The following is a 16,894-nucleotide window of genomic DNA, read 5'->3' on the forward strand; positions in this document are numbered from 1 at the left end:
AAACACAAAATAATAAATGTTGGAGAGGTTGTGGAGAGACTGGAACACTTATACACTGCTGGTGGGAATGTAAAAAGGTACAACCATTTTGGAAATGGATTTGGAACTTCCTTAACAAGCTAGAAAAAGAACTACCATATGATCCAGCAATCCCACTCCTTGGAATATATCCTAAAGAAATAAGAGCCCTTACACGAACAAATATATGAACACCCATGTTCACTGTAGCACTGTTTACAATAGCAAAAAGATGGAAGCAACCAAGGTGCCTATCAACGGATGAATGGATAAATAAATTATGGTAAATTCACACAATGGAATACTACACATCCATAATGAACAATGATGAAAATGTGAATCATTTCATAACATGGAGGAATCTGGAAGGCATTATGCTGAGTGAAATTAGTCAGTTGCAAAAGGACAAATACTGTATAAGACCACTATTATAAGAACTAGAGAAATAGTTTAAACAGAGAAGAAAATATTCTTTGATGGTTAAGAGGGGCAGAGGGAGAAAGGGAGGGTAGACCGGTTTTCACTAATTAGGTAGTAGATAAGAAGTATTTTATGAGAAGGGAAAGAGAACACACAATACAGGAGAGGTCAGCACAACTGGACTAAATTAAAAGAAAGAAGTTTCCTGAATAAACAGAATAAATCATGGTTTCAGGGGACATCTAAGTCAATTGGCATAATAAAATCTATTAAGAAAACATTGTGCATCCCACTTTGCAGAGTGGCATCTGGGGTCTTAAACGCTAGCAAGCGGCCATCTAAGATGCATCAATTGGTCTAGCCCACCTGGAGCAAAGGAGAATGAAGAACACCAAAGGCACAAAGTAATTACGAGCCCAAGAGACAGAAAGGGCCACATAAACCAGAGACTACGCCAGCGTGAGACCAGGAAAACTAGGTGGTGCTCTGCTACAACTGATGACTGCCCTGACAGGGAACAGAACAGAGAACCCCTGAGGGAGAAAGAGAGTAGTGGGATGCAGACCCCAAACTCTCATAAAAAGACCAGACTTAATGGTCTGACTGAGACTAGAAGGACCCTGGTGGTCATGGTCCCCAGACCTTCTGTTAGCCCAAGACAGGAGCCATTCCCAAAGTCAGCTCTCCAGACAGGGACTGGAGTGGACAATGGCATAAACAATGATACCAGTGAAGAATGAGCTTCTTGGATCAAGTAGACACATGAGACTATGTTGGCATCTCCTGTCTGGAGGGGAGATGAGAGGGCAGAGGGGGTTAGCAGGTTGGCAAATGGACAAGAAAAGAGTGAAGAAATGTGCTGTCTCATTATGGGGAGAGCAATTAGGAGTATACAGCAAGGTGTATATAAATTTTTCTATGAGAGACTAACTTGATTTGTAAACTTTCACTTAAAGCACGATAAAAATTAAAAAAAAAAAGAAATCTGTAACATTATTTATTCATGTCTTTGTGCATTCAACAGGTATCTGCTGGCACGTATTATCTGCCAGTCAATGGAGATATATTATAATCCTTTCCTTAACAGAGCTTATGGTCTATTGGGAATGACAGACAGTAAAGAAGTCTAGTAATGAAATGGATGAGAGTTCCAAGAAGACGCGTGCAGAGAAGAGGTAGCTTTGATGACCATATGCTCTGTTTCCCCAGGACATCTCAGTTACTACCTTTTTTCCTGGAACAATCATTAGTAGTGCCTCATTTTACTATTGAAAGTGTCCTGGTTTGGCCAGTGTATTACATGGTCATCCCTGTCTTTGGCAACATAAAGTAGTGGATTCCAGGATGATAATTTGGTCTGGAAATTATCTAAAGACTAGGAATGGATTTCAACATTTAGTGTGTATGGGGTCAGTGCTCACATAACTCTTTATCTACCATTTACTCACTAGACTCTTAAAGTGAGAATCATCAGAAACTTAGCATTGAATTAATAGGACTTCTGAGCCCGTGAATTAACCACATCTATTTTTTTTATTAAGATGATTAACAGCTCAGACTGTAGCTATTGAAGAGCCCTAACTCTACCAAAATGTCTGGAACCTCTTTAGCTAATACTGAGAAAAATTAGAAAGTGGAAACTATGATTTGAGACATGTAATTTAACCTGAGTATATGGAATTCTCGACTTTTAACTCACAAAGAAGAGATAATCAGATTTGGGTTTCAATTTCTTTGGACTGAATATCTCTGGGCTTTAATTTACAAGGGTAGTTAATCTCTGAACTTTCATTTCTCACTGGGAACTTAATAATGGAACTTCATAGTGAAATCTGGGGGAATATGTAGTTTATTAAGATTTTATTTCAAGTCGCTCTTTTAACATTTTAATTTATTCTTGTTGTAGAACCCCTGATAGACTATATTGGACAATGTGGCAGGACAGGGTTTGGGATGGCAAATAGAGTAGGAAATGCATCTATAGCCTTGAAAACAGAGTGGCCTTGGGATGGATTAAAGTAACACATTGTTGACCCACTGTAGAACATATTGGGTGCAAGATATATATTGCTTACCAGTGGTTCCAAATAGATACATAAAGAAGCAGTGGGGTGCTCATGAATAGCAGAGAATGAATATTCTGAAAGGTTGATGACATCTCCCTGAGGAGTAGTGTCACACCCCTGGTTTCTTGTTTTAATAGGCTTATGTGTGTAAGAGTAGAACCACTCCACAGGGTTTTCAATGGCTGTAATCTTTGGGAAGCAGATTGCCAGGCCATTCTTTCAAGGAGCCTCTAGGCAGACTCAAATCACCATTAGTTATTGTTGTTAGGTGCCACTGAGTCACTTCCAACTCATAGCAACCCTTTGTACAACAGAAGGAAACACTGCTTAGGTCTGTGCCATTCTCACAATCATTGCGATGTTTGAGCCCATTGTTACAACCACCGTGTCAATCCATCTTGTTGAGGGTCTTCTTCTTTTTTGCTGACCCTCTACTTTACCAAGCATATTGTTCTCCTCCAGGGGCTGGTCCCTCTTGATAACATGTGCAGAGTAAATACGACAACGTCTGACATACTTGCCTCTAAGAAGCATTCTGGCTTACTTCTTCCAAGACAGATCTGTTTGTTCTTCTAGCAGTCCACGGTATATTCAATATTCTTCACCAACACCATAATCCAAGTTATCAGTTCTTCTTTGGTCTTTCTTATTCATTGCCCAGATTTCGCACGCATATGAGGCGACTGAAAATACCATGGCTTGGGTCAGGTGCGTCTTAGTACTCAAAGTTATATCTTTGTTTTTTAATACTTTAAAGAGGTCTTTTGTAGCAGATTTGCCCAATGCAATCTGTCATTTGTTTTCTTGACAACTGCTTCCAAGGGCATTGATTCTGGATCCAACTACAATGAAACCCTTGATTTCTTGAGACGGCCTCTAAATTCAAGTAGGATACATTCAAGGTCTTACTTTGACTCTCATGGACTTGTTTTAATTTTCTTCAGCTTCAAATTGAACTCGCATATGAACAACTGATGGTCTGTTCCACAGTCAGCCCCTGAGCCTTCTTCTGACTGATGGTATTGAGCTTCTCCATCATCTCTTTCCACAGATGTAGTCAATTTGATTCCTGTGTACCCCATTCACAGAGGTCGATGTGTATAGTTGCTGTTTAGGTTGTTCAAAAAGATCTTTCCAATAAACAGGGTGTTGCTCTTGCAAAATTCTATCATGCCATCTTTGGTGTGGTTTCTATAACCAAGGCCATATTTTCCAACTACTAATCCTTTGTCTTTGTTTCTAACTTTCACATCCCAATCACCAGTAGGTATCAAAGCATCTTGACTGCATACTTGATCAATTTCAGACTGTAGACCTTGGTAAAAATATTCAATTTCTCCAACTTTGGCATCAGTGGTTGGTGTGTAAATCTGGATAACAGTCGTATTAACCTGTCTTCCTTGTAGGTGTATGAGTATTATTCTATCACTGACAGTGTACTTCAGGTTAGATCTTGAAATGTTCTTTTTGATGATGAATGCAATGCCATTCCTCTTCAATTTGTCCTTCCCTGTAAAGTAGTCCACATGATTGTCTGATTCGAAATGGCCAGTGCCAGTCTGTTTCAGCTCACAGATGCTTAGGATATCAATCTTTACAGATTCCATTTCATTTCTGACGACTTCCAATCTCCTAGATTCATACTTCGTACATTCTACTTACTGATTGTTAGTGGATGTCTGCAGTTGCTTCTTCTCATTTTCAGTCATGCCACATCAGCAAATGAAGGTCCCGAAAGCTTGACTCCACATCATTAAAGGCAACTGTACTTTGAGGAGCTGGCTCTTCCACAGTTGTATTTTGAGTGCCTTCTAACCTAAGGGGCTCAACTTCCAGCACTATATCAGACAATGTTCCACTACTATTCATAAAGTTTTCACTGACTAATCTTTTCCAGAAGTTGCCTGTCAGATTCTTCTTCCTAGTCTGTCTTAGTCTGGAAGTGCTGCTGAAACCTGTCCACCATGGGTGACCTTGCTGGTATTTGAGATAATGGTGGCATTGCTTCGCCTCCTATGTACAGCCTAGAAAGAGAGTTGTTGTCCTGTGCTCTCTAAGCTCTGAGTCTTACTTCACAGCATTCTGCATGGGAGGACTGCTTGCATCACAGATGTCTATAACTGGGAGGGTGGGGGTTAAGTATGCCTAATTTGGCTTCCATTAGCAGGCACTTGGAGCCCTGGTGGGAAGCGCTTAAGAGCTTGGCTGCTAACCGAAAGTGGCAGTTCCAACGTACCAGCTGCTCCTAGGAAACTCTACGGGGCAGTTCTACTCTGTCTTATAGGGTTGCTATGAGTGGTAATCGACTCGATGGCAACAGGTTTGTTTCATTTTTTTTTTTTTGGAGTAGGCACTTAGGTCTCTTATATCAAGAAATGCCCTTCTTCCTAGACTTTGCCTGTAAGAAAGGTGACATTTTGATCTCTCATTTGCCTTATTACTCACTTTGTTCAGAAATTGTATAAGAAATAATATTTTTAGATCCCCTCAAAGATCCCAATGATGACCTGAGATTTTATGTAGGACCCTGGATTTTCAAGATCATTTAGATATAATGAACTAAAACTATCCCATGCTAACAGCCATAGTAGATAAAATTGTTGTTCCTGTAAACAGCATTAAATAATTTAGAAGTGATGAAACAAGCAATTTGTAGATAATTTGTTAAATACTTATTTAGCCTTAAAAGCGAGGTAAATTTTGTGATGATGGTTTGCTTGGTATATCTTATAATCACAAACATTAAAATACATTTCTGGAAGGGGTGGGGAAGCCCAGAAAAATCAAATAACGAACAATAAGACTCAGAATCTGGGACTGAAGGTTTTATGCTTCCACAAAAATGTATCACCAATTCAATGCATCTGTCAAAATATTGAATCCATGTTGAAAACAGCTTCTTGTCTATTTTCCTGGAATAGCAAAAATCAACCTGATTTTATTTGTTTGTCTTGAATCTTTAGTCAAGTGGAATTGTATATTAATTTACATCAGATGGGCTGGCAAGGCTTAGGTATTTTTACAAGGTTGTTAGGAAGTTACTAAAGATTTTTAATTTTCACTTTCACACTGCTTTCAATGAAAACATGCAGTTCTTCATATTCAATGGATCGCTTTTCTTACTCACTTTTGAGCTAATCTTCCGGAGGTCGCAAGTGATTCAGCCGTATTCCATCACCAAGTTGCCTGACCTTCATTGCATGGATGTGCAAGATGGCTGGTGATGAGTATGGGAATGAAAGCTGTTCATGAAACTGTAAAATTACTGGTCTTTTTTTTTAGGAAACAAAGGAATAATAATCCAGAGTGAAAGAACCGCCACTGACTTTTATAAATCTCCAGAGATCTCTTTCCCCTTTTGATATCAGTTGCTGTTCTGGCAATCCTGTACTTTTTCCTGTGGACACTAAGGGCACTCAAACACAGAGAGGTAGCAAAACAGGGCAAGAAAGTAGAAAGAGCAACTGCAGTGAAGCTGGACCAGTATCAAGTCAGATCTTAACATCCTACAGGGTTTAAGCACACCTCAGTGACAAGACTGGGCCAACATAACTCCTTGAAATCTCAGTTTCCTCGATTAAAAAAGAGAAATAATAATAATACAATCCATGGCAGTGTTGCGAAGATTAACCGAGATGACGTATAAAGTATTTAGCACAGTGCTCAGTGATTAGTAAGTGCTGATAAATGTTAAAGTAATATCAAATCAAAGCTTCGACAATTAACAGTTGCATAAAAACTAATATGTATGATGAGAGTAGTTACCTACAACGGTTACTGTGAGAAGAAGGATAAACTGCAGAGGTTAGAGACTGCCTCACAGTGGGTGCATGATGATAGACAATGATGAAGATTATGACCATACTCCTGCCAATGGTGACTTCCCACGTCCTACTGACATCTGGATTTGGTGAAATGCTTGTATAAAATACGAGTGACTAAATAAATAATGAAAAAAATGAATGCTGTTATGGGGGATCATATTGTTTGGCGGTGCTGCTATAAGAGAAATACCACAAATGGATGGTTTTAAAGAAGAGAAATTTATTTTCTCACAGTTCAGGAGGCTAAGTGTCTGGATTCAGGGCACCAACTCTAGGGGAAGGTTCTGTCTGCTCTGGGGAAAATCCTGGGCTCAGCTTCTGTAACTGTCAGTGTTCCCCAGTTCTTTGGTGATCCTCACGTGGCATCTATTAATCCCTCGACTGTGCTTCCTTGTCTGTGAGTCTACGCTGTTCTTTTTGTATCTCGAAAATGATTAGATTTTACACACAACCTACACTACTATAGCCTCATTAATGTAACAACAACAACAACAACCTATTCTCAAACGGGATTGCATTCCCAGGGATAAGAGTCAGGACTCCAACACGTTATTTTGAGGGAACACCATTAGGATCTCAGCCAGATTATGAATGTAAATATCAAAATCACCTCTTCTTATCTGCCCCTTTTTCTGTATGATTCTTCCTCTCTGTCTTTATCAGAAATAGGGTGAATGAGTCTAGACTGAGGGTTGGCTGCCCTTGAGCCCAGACCACCCATCACTGCCTATTTATGCCCATAAAATTTTATTGGAACACCACACTCACTCATTTATATATTGTATTTATGTATCTATATATTGTCTTTCTACAGCGGTTTTCTGTTACAGAGGCAGGGTTGAGTCGTTGCATCAGAGACCTTACAGCCTACAAAGCCTAAATTACTTACTCTCTGGCCTGTCCCTGAAAAAGTTTGTGGACACTTGGACCAGGTTATGGGGGGCCTTCTCTTTCCTATTTTATATTTCACTGAGACATTTCCTCCCAAACTTCATTAAGTCTCAGAAAATCAGCCAAACCTGCGGGATAGTCTTAGTGGAAAGAATAGGGTTAGATTTGGCAAAAGTGCCCTGAATAAAATTTACCAGTTGCCAATTAAAACTTTTAGAATATTTACAAGGTTTCAACCTTATTAATTCACATTTTTATTAAAGATGTATTGACAGTAACTGGCATTGCTTCCATGTAACAACCAAGACTTTTAGAAGAGTTCAACATAAACCTGTGACTCTGGTGAGTGTCTGCCTCGCTGGGTAGCTGCTACCCATTAGTTTTAATCCAATAAGCTGAAGCGTGTCTTCTTTCATCCCTCTCCCCACACCCAATTTAATATCGTCGCTGTGTTCTTTCATGGCTTGACCTTTCAGCAACAACTGTGCCATTTAAACAAGCTAAATGATTCAGACTATTTCTAATAGGGATTTCATCCAGCGACAATCTAAAAACACAGATCATGATCCCTCGCCATGCCAAGCATAATACCAAACACTGCAGAGCTGTTACTAGACAAGGCATTCGGTCTTTTCCAAATAAGCTCGCCTCATTAAATGGTAAACCTCTCCTTTTAGCTATGCTGTTCTGATTTCTCCTGCCAACCATAAATAAGCCCTTAAATGAATGATGAGCATGGTATGGCCCACAGAAACTTGCCACCCAAGATCTAGAGTTAGACTCCAAAAGGTTTCTCTCTTAAATCTGGAAAAGATGAAAACTTAGAGGATTAGCACTCTGAGAAGATATGATTAAAAGCTGACAAAGTCCCGGACTGCCACTGAAAAAGCGTATTAATTATACTGTCACAGGCACGCAGGATATTAGAGAAAGCTTTGGAAAAAAGATGGCATAGTACCATAAAAGACAGGTCCTTGAGGGACTTCTCAAAACCTTTTTTTCAGGGCTTCGAACCGGTTTGTTCTAGTGTGAGCCTCTGCTAAGAACTGCATTTCCACCCAAGATATACTGAACGGGAATCTACATTTTAACAAGATCCCCAGGTGATCCTTATGTATAGTAAATTTTGAGAACCACTGCTCTACTTGTGGTTCTCAGAACTGGTCCCTAACCAGCAGCATTAGCATCAGGGGTTCCAACTGGAACAAACGGGTTCAAAGCCCTGCTTTTTTTTTCCTCACTGCCTCCCATTATCTCCTCCAATTTACAATTTAGAAAAAAAGAGATAGTGTTACCTTATTCAACACTTAGAATTAATATACACCTGTTGGGGAGAGATGGAAATAATAGCAACTCATAGTTATTAGCACCAATGGGGAAGACTTTTATTGTTCCTAATTTACCCTCTGTATTTAAGAGAATGTGGTAGCGTGTTTCTAAAGTCGGCCACCATCAATTCCTTCCTTTTCACTGAAGATATGAGGACAAGTACTCCTCTCCCTTAAATCTGGGATGGTTCTGGAACTGCTTTGACGAGTAGAATATAATGGACCTGATGTTGTAACAGCTCCAGGTCTAGGTTTTAAAAGGACTGACAATGTTCTCTCTTGCCTCTTGGAGCCGGAACTTATAAGAAGTCCAGGGTTTTCTGCTAGAGAAACAAGTCACATGGAAGAACACTCACGTACCAGATGTATGAGTGAAGAAGCCATCACGGATATCCAGCCCAGGTGGGGCATCAGTTAACTGCAGCCTCAGCTATTCTATGGCTGCAACTTTAGGAGAGAACTAAAGCAAGAACTTCCCAACTAGAACTGTGAGAAATAATAATAAATGTCTGTTTTAAGTCTCTAAGCGTTAGATGGTCTTCTACACAACAACAGATAAGGGAACCAGAAGATTATACATTCCACTCTTTGCTATGTGTTTTGCAGTAATCTCTATGAAAGAGAATACTTCCCTATCCGACTGATGTTGGGGTTGGCCATGTGACTGACTTTAACCAATTCAGTGTAAGGAAGTGACATAAGCCACATCTCAGTAGAAGCTGTAACAGCCATTGAATGGTTCGACCATTTCTTTTCCCTCTGACACAGAAAGGACCTGTCCTAGATCTGGGCTATTCCTTAAGCCTGACCCTAGAATGAAAATGGTACTCAGATCAAAGCTGATTAGGGCTGACAGCAGCTGCTGCTAAACCACCATCAAATGCAATGTGAGACAGCGCCTGTTGCAACCCACTGATATTTGGGGGTTTTGTTCTACAGAACAAGAAGCTGACTTTTACAATGTCATCAGAAAAGAATCTTACAAACAGAAGAATCTGACCAACATGAGAGAAAGTGGTTGAGATGGAAGGTATATCAGATCTTTTTAGTTCAGTTTCACAGAGTTCTGTTCCACAAACATAATGTGTGAGAGACATTCTGCTGGAGGCCAGCATGGGACAACTGATCCACCGTTGAGGAGCTGTTTAGTGCAAGGGTCGGCAAACTTTTTCTGTAATGGGCCACTGGCTAAATAGTTTAGGATTTACCTGCCAAGAGGCAAAATTGAGGCTGTTGTGTTGTTGTTGTTAGGTACCATAGAGTCAGTTCCGACTCATAGCGATCCTATGTACAACAGAACAAAATACTGCCCACTCTCCCCCAGGGAAACCATTATCCTTTCCACCCCCACTTGAGGAAATTGACCCGGCTGTGCCTGAACTGAGATACCACCTGGGGAGGTGCCTGGGGCAGATGCCTTAGAAGGTATGACTGAATGTTCCCAAGACGCACTGGTTTTTGCTTCTAGACCTGTAATTAGTCTTAGGACCTAGCAAGCCCCAAAAGGTAAAGTACAGAGTGTGACCCAGAAGTAGGTACGTCACACTCCAAAAGCACTGCTTGGTTTTTCTAATATATACAAACAGAAACGTGGGGAATATGTGGGGAATATGTCTGGTGTAAGTACATATGCATAGATGCTAAGATAACAAGGGTTGAACTGTGATAGTTAATGTTATGTGTCAACTTGGCTACATCATGATTCCCAGTATTGTGTAATTATCCTCATTTTATGTGTTGTAAATCCTAAACCTCTTTATGTTAAACAAGGAAGGATTAGTGTAGGGTGTACCTTGAGCCATACCCTTACTAAAGGCTGTGAATCAAGTCACAGCCTTACTCAAGTCACATCTTTACTCAAGGCACCGCCTTATTCAGGTATCTGATATAAGGGGAGTTTCCTTGAGGGAGTGACCTGCATCTAATATATATGGACACTCTGGCAAACTCCCTCTTGCTCTGGATCCTGCATCTGGCTCATCATCATCTGACCGCCAGTTTTTGGGATTTGAGCTAGCAGCCTGCCATCTGATCTACGGATTCTTGGATTTGTCAGCTTCTGCAGCCATGTGAGTAAGCAGGCTGTTGTCTGACCTGCTGATTTGGGATTCATCAGCCTCTGCAAATACATTAGTCAGGAGAAACCAACAGCCTGACGCCTGCCCACTGGATTTGAGGCTTGCTAGCCTCTACAACTGCGTGAGCCATTTTTGAGATAAGTATTTAAATATGTGCTTCACTCATTTTGTTTCTCTGGAGAATACACACCTACATTTATTGTCACACTGGATTTCAGAAATAATAAAAACTGTTCAAATAAGTAGGTGCTTGCTTTAAGACTGGACATCTATTTTTTTCTCCAAGCTTTTTGTGATAATCATATTCCATTCTGTACAATTAACAGTCAGTTGCTTTGACAGATTTTATTCTCTAACAGTTAAGGCAAGGTGATATGAATAGAAAATAAATATTTTACATAGGAACGATAAATTCTGTTATCTGATATTTTGGCAGCCAAAAATCTTGATTAAATTGTACCTCCAGGCTTTGTTTATATAATGATGCTTGATTGCCTGGGGACATTTCAAAGCCCGAATGAGCTTTCTGAATGCTCAAGAAATATTCAATTATGTTCTCTCTAGATATAAAAGTTTGTAGATTATATTTTGTTCAAGTTCTACAAAAGTTGATAATCTTGCTATGGATTGATGTTTTTTGTGATATTATTTTCAGACTGGGATTCTTCATTTAAGAGATAGTAAAAAATTTCCACGAAAATAAATTAATAATATCATTCCTACTGTTATGCTATTCCAGGTAGGAATAATGAGAAGAAATCACATCTCCTTTAAAATAAGGAACCCATTTAAGAAATGACGAGATTTACTAAAAAGTATAATTTCCCACCCTTCCTTCTGTTTTTTTAATTGAATGTCATTAATCTCCAATACCAGGTTCATTCTGAACACCTACTATACACAGGAATTGTGATTGAATAAGTGGTCCCTGCCCAGAAGTCTATCATAAGATGCTATACATACACAATTACTGAATTTTAAAAGACATTATTACATACACTGTTTTAACAGGGTTATGTCTGATTGATTAACCCATTGCCACTGGGTCGATTCTGACTCACAGCAACTCTATAGGACAGAGCAGAACTGTCCCATAAGGTTTCTAAGGAGCGGCTGGTGGATTCGGACTGCTGACCTTTCAATTAATAGCTATAGCACTCAACGACTGTGCCACCAGGGCTCCATATTTCAAACTAAACTTGGTAAAATACAAAAAAGGTAAAAAGAAGTTTTAATCATTATATACAAATATATATAGACACACACACATACATATGTGTATATCTACATAAAAAACCCAAAAAACCAAACGTGTTGCTGTCTAGTCCATTCTGACCTAGAGGAATCCTACAGGACAGAAAGGCATTGCCCCAAAGGGTTTCCAAGGTGTGGCTGGTGGATTTGAACAGCAGGCCTTTTGGTTAGCAGCCAAGCTCTTAACCACTGCACAACCAGGGCTCCATAGCTACAGATATATATCTATGTATATTATACACAGTTGTGTTCCCTACCCACTTCTGAGGGGATTAGAGCAATTCAGATAACCATTTGTTTGAGTAGTGGTTAGGAAGATTCATGCGGCTAGTAAAGGGATGCTCTAGAGAATCACTAAAGAACCCTTTAATGCAAAGCTTCTTGGATTCCATCTCTAAGACACTCTAAAAAATAGAGACAGAAGAAAATCTACTCATTACTCACAGAGTGAAACAAATCCTATTTCATACCCAATTCAGGGATCTATGAATATTGCTTGTGAAATTTCAAGTGCATACAGACGGCATGGGAATATTAACAAATTTGCAGATTTTGATTCAGTGAATCTGAGGTGGGGCCAAGATTTTGCATTTCCAACAAGTTCCCTTTGTTTAGCAAGGTATTAGCATACTTTCAACCCTTTAACAGGTGGGGGTATAGCAGGAGACAACAAATGCCATTGTTTCCAAGTGACTAGATATTCTTGGCCAGTGATTCTTAAAGGGATGTCCCCAGGCCAGGAACATCAACATCACCACGGAAGTTGTTAGAAATGCTAATTCACAAATCTACCCAACCAGCCAAAAAGCAAACCCATTGCCTTGAGGTGATTATGAATCCTAGTGACCCTATAGGACCGAGAAGAACTGCTCCATAGGGTTTCCAAGCAGTTGCTGGTGGATTTGAACTGCCAGACCTCTTGGTTAGTAGCTGTGCTCTTAACCACTGCACCGGAAGGGCTTCCAGACTTCACCTAGACTTAATGAATTTGAAACTCTGGGGGTGATGTCCAGCAAGCAGTGTTTTAACCAACCTTCTGCATCATTCTGATACCCACTAAAGCTGGACAATTACCATTCTAGGTACAGCTTAGAAAGGGAGTTACTACTGAAAACAATACTACAATTTACCAAAGCCAGTGAACCTATGAGACTGTATGCCTTCTAGCAGTCACCCATAATCATCTGACCAGTTGACCAGATGCTGTCCGGTCAATTCCAACTCATGGCCACCCATGCGTGTCAGAGTAGAATTGCACTTCATAGGGTTTTTAATGCCTGATATTTTGGAAATAGATTGCCAGGGCTTTCTTGACACATTTGCATATTTTGACTCAGTAAATTTGGGGTGGGCCCTGAGATTTTGGATTTCCAACAAGTCTACCCTAGGCATCTCTGAGTGGATTAGAACAGCCAGCCTTTCATTTGACAGCCTATGGCGTTAACCACTCACACCACCCAGGAACTCCAGTCATATGTAGGACCAAAAAAAAAAAAAAAAATAGCCAAATCTGTTGCTGTCAATTCCGACTCACAGTGACCCTATAGGACAGAGTAGAGCTGCTCCATGGGGTTTTAAAGGAGTGGCTGGTGAATTTGAACTGCTGACCTTCTGGTTAGCAGCCAAGCTCTTAACCATTGGACAGAAATTCTTAATTCTGTTTCCTATTGAATCATTGAATCATAGATGGAGCTTCAAATCCGGGATTCCTTGGACCCCAACCACTGCTAATTCTCTTCCAAAGGGTCTGGGGCAAAACTTGGAAGTCTATTATTTTAAATTTACATATGAGCAAGTTTTAAACTCATTGCTCTAGAGGCTCCTTGTACTTAAGGGATGGGTGGACTGATTTTTAATATCCAAAGTATAAGGTATGGGAAATACATAGCCATCAACAGGCCAGCCATTTTTAAAAAATATTAATTGATTTCCTCATAGACATCTCCATGCCTCAATGTATAATTATCAGTGATATGGCAACATCACGCCAGGTCAACATAAGTACAAAATTAATTCTTATATTCAGGTTCAAATTTATCTGTATATAATATCCTTACAAGAGGCAAGGTATCTCTTATGTCACTCATAAGCATATTTTAAGTTCTTACGCACAAATATCTTATTTATCCTATTTTGTAGGTTAAACATAAAAAAAAAACTTGCTGTCAAGTTGATTTCAACTCACAGTGACCCTACTGGACAGAGTAGAACTGTCCCATAGGGTCTCCAAGGAGCAGCTGGTGGATTTGAACCGGGGAACTTTTGATTAGCAGCCAAGCTCTTAAACCACTATGCCACCAGGGCTCCAGGTCAAACATATCTGTCCCCAAACCACTTATCATGTCGTGTGGTTGATTTTATCTTCTCCCTTCTGAAGTCATTCCAATTGGCCCCATCTAATGGGCAGCACAAGCTGAACCCCTAAGACCTTTACTTTCCTCTTTGTTTGTGAAACTTACTAAATTGCATAATGAACAAATAATAATGCTTCATTCTTCTGAAAAATTTTTTTATAAAAATCAAACACAGAATTTCAGTTATTATTATACCCTTTGAGACTAAATATCTCAAAAACGACTGCTCCGGATTTTTTTTTTTAAATTTGTTTTGTTTTTGTTTAGCAGCTTCTTCACACTAGTGCCTCACATAAAATTTCTAGTCAACAAAAGCCTTAATTCTTTTTTGGTAGATGAATGATTAGGCAACCAGATTTTCCCATACCATAACTGTTGAATTAATTTTTAACCATAAATACTAGATTCTACACTGATGTTGAATTGTATCTCAATAATTTGGGCTCACATTTATAACCCTATCAAAATCATTTAAAATCTTGATTCTATTCTACAATACTAGTATTCTGTCTTCAATTTTATATTATCTTCAAATATAAGAGTTCTTATGCATGTTGATTTAATAAGTTAGTGTGTATTAAACTTTCAGGGATCTCTCCAAGATTTCAACAAAAATAATGGACTTTCTTGCTAGGAACACACCCAAATGAATTCAATTTTAGAGATACATGGATCCCCTAAAGCCCTACTGTTTTGGATTGATTATACTCCTCCTCTGCAAAAAAAAAAAAAAAAAGATATGTTGATGTCTTAATTCCTAGTGCTTGTGAATGTGACCGTATTTGGACGTAGAGCCTTAGAAGACGTTATTAGCTTACATGAAGTCTTAGTGGAGTAGGGTGACCTGCTGTGAAATAGAGGGATGGTCTAATATTTTAGAAAAAACTAATAAAATATTTCAAAATAGTTTTACACTATGTTATTCTTCTGTTACTTGGCCTTTTGAGAAATACCCATCTATATTATTTTTTAAAACTCATGTCTTTACATAGGGTTACCAAATATTTTCTGGTTTTCTTTTTGCTCAATCCCCCATTTTATATTTTTAATGATTAAGTATGTTGTTGTTGGGTGCTGTCAAGTCAATTTCGACTCTTAGTGACCCCATGTAACAGAATAGAACTGTCCCATAGGGTTTTCCAGGTTGCAATTTTTATGGGAGCACACTGCCAGGTCTGTTTTCCAAAGAGCCTCTGGGTGAGTTGGAATCACCAGCTCATTGGTTAGCCTCCGATCGCTTAATCGTTGCATCACTAGACCTTCTCACTACTTACACCAAGTTACCTCCTAAGCTGTCTTTCAAAGCTCAATACTAACTTCACTAAAAGTCTTCTCTGATCCCAAATGGAATCCTTTCTGTGCTTCTATAACACTTTGTGCATATTCTAAGCATCAATAACACAGCATGGCTATTGTTCATATACTTGTTCATCTTCCTATTAAACTGTTAAAGAGCGTAGAGCCACAGGACGGAAACTGAAGTTCTGGTCTAGAATAGTGTGGTTTAACATACATTTGTTATCTAAGCTAATACCCAACAATTAATTTCTTTAAAATGGATTGATCAGTGATTATCTTAAATTTGCTTAAAACCAGGCTAAGGTTTTTGGTTAAATGAAAATACATATGGACAACCACGAGGCCTGAAAAGATGACATTATTTAGGGGTGAGTTTGGGTGCAAAAAGGAGCCCTGGTGGTGCAGCGATTAAAGCATTCGACTGCTATCCAACAGGTCAGTGGTTCGAAACCACTAGCCATTCTGCAGGAGAAAGATGTGGCAGTTAGCTTCTGTAAAGATTATAGCTTTGGAAACCCTATGCAGCAGTTCTATTTTGTCCTATTGGGTCGTTACATGTTGGAATTGCCTTGAGAGCAACAAGTTTTATGGGTTTTTGAGTGTAAATGACTCCTTGCCAATGAGTGGGATAAAGCTACAGCAGGAAAAAGGCTAATATGCACACAAAGATGAGTACACACCGATTAATTTCTCCCAGTAATTAGCTCACTGTCTTGTGCACAGTGGATCTGAGCTGAATTTATAGAAACAGGGGTCAACAAACTTTTTTTTGTAAGTGCCAGACAATAAATAAGTTAGGCTTTACAGGCCATGCAGTCTCTGTCACCCATCATTGTGGTGTAAAACCAACCACAGGCCAAAATGCAAAGGAATGATCCTGACTATGTCCCAATAACGTTTTATTTACAAAAACAAGCCGTGGGTTGGTTTAGCCAAGTGTAGTTTGCTGATCCCTAACCTAAATAATAATTTGTTCATTTGTTCATGGATACATAGGAGAAAATAATCATATGTATAAATCCTTCCTTTAGATAATAAATTTTAAGTAAATACGACAGTGTTTAAAACCTTTAAATCCAAGGAATCCACACATTTATGGAGAGAGTAAGACAGGGAGCAAAGGTGCTGAGATCGGAGGGTGCTTGTTTGAGAAATAGCGAGGAGACTGATGTGGTTAGTGGAGAAGCAAGTAAAAGAGAAATAGGATATATATATTTTTTTTTATAAGGGAGATAATAGAGGGTTGAGTGTGGTACCTAGAGACTTAGTAAGACAAGGAACAGACAGGCCCCCAAATCTGCAAACAAAATAACAAGAAATGCGCCAGGGCACAGAAATAAAGCCATTCCCCAGAACAATTGG

At 39.2% G+C, this 16,894-nt stretch overlaps 1 protein-coding gene across 1 annotated transcript in view; it reads right to left on the bottom strand.

The window, feature by feature from the left end:
• The window catches only part of MYO16 (myosin XVI), a 561,325-nt gene that overhangs the window by 168,043 nt on the left and 376,388 nt on the right, over nucleotides 1-16,894 (bottom strand). The gene's annotated exons all lie outside the window — the stretch shown is intronic.

This window comes from Loxodonta africana, chromosome 23 (assembly GCF_030014295.1).
Source record: "Loxodonta africana isolate mLoxAfr1 chromosome 23, mLoxAfr1.hap2, whole genome shotgun sequence".
NCBI lineage: Eukaryota > Metazoa > Chordata > Mammalia > Proboscidea > Elephantidae > Loxodonta > Loxodonta africana.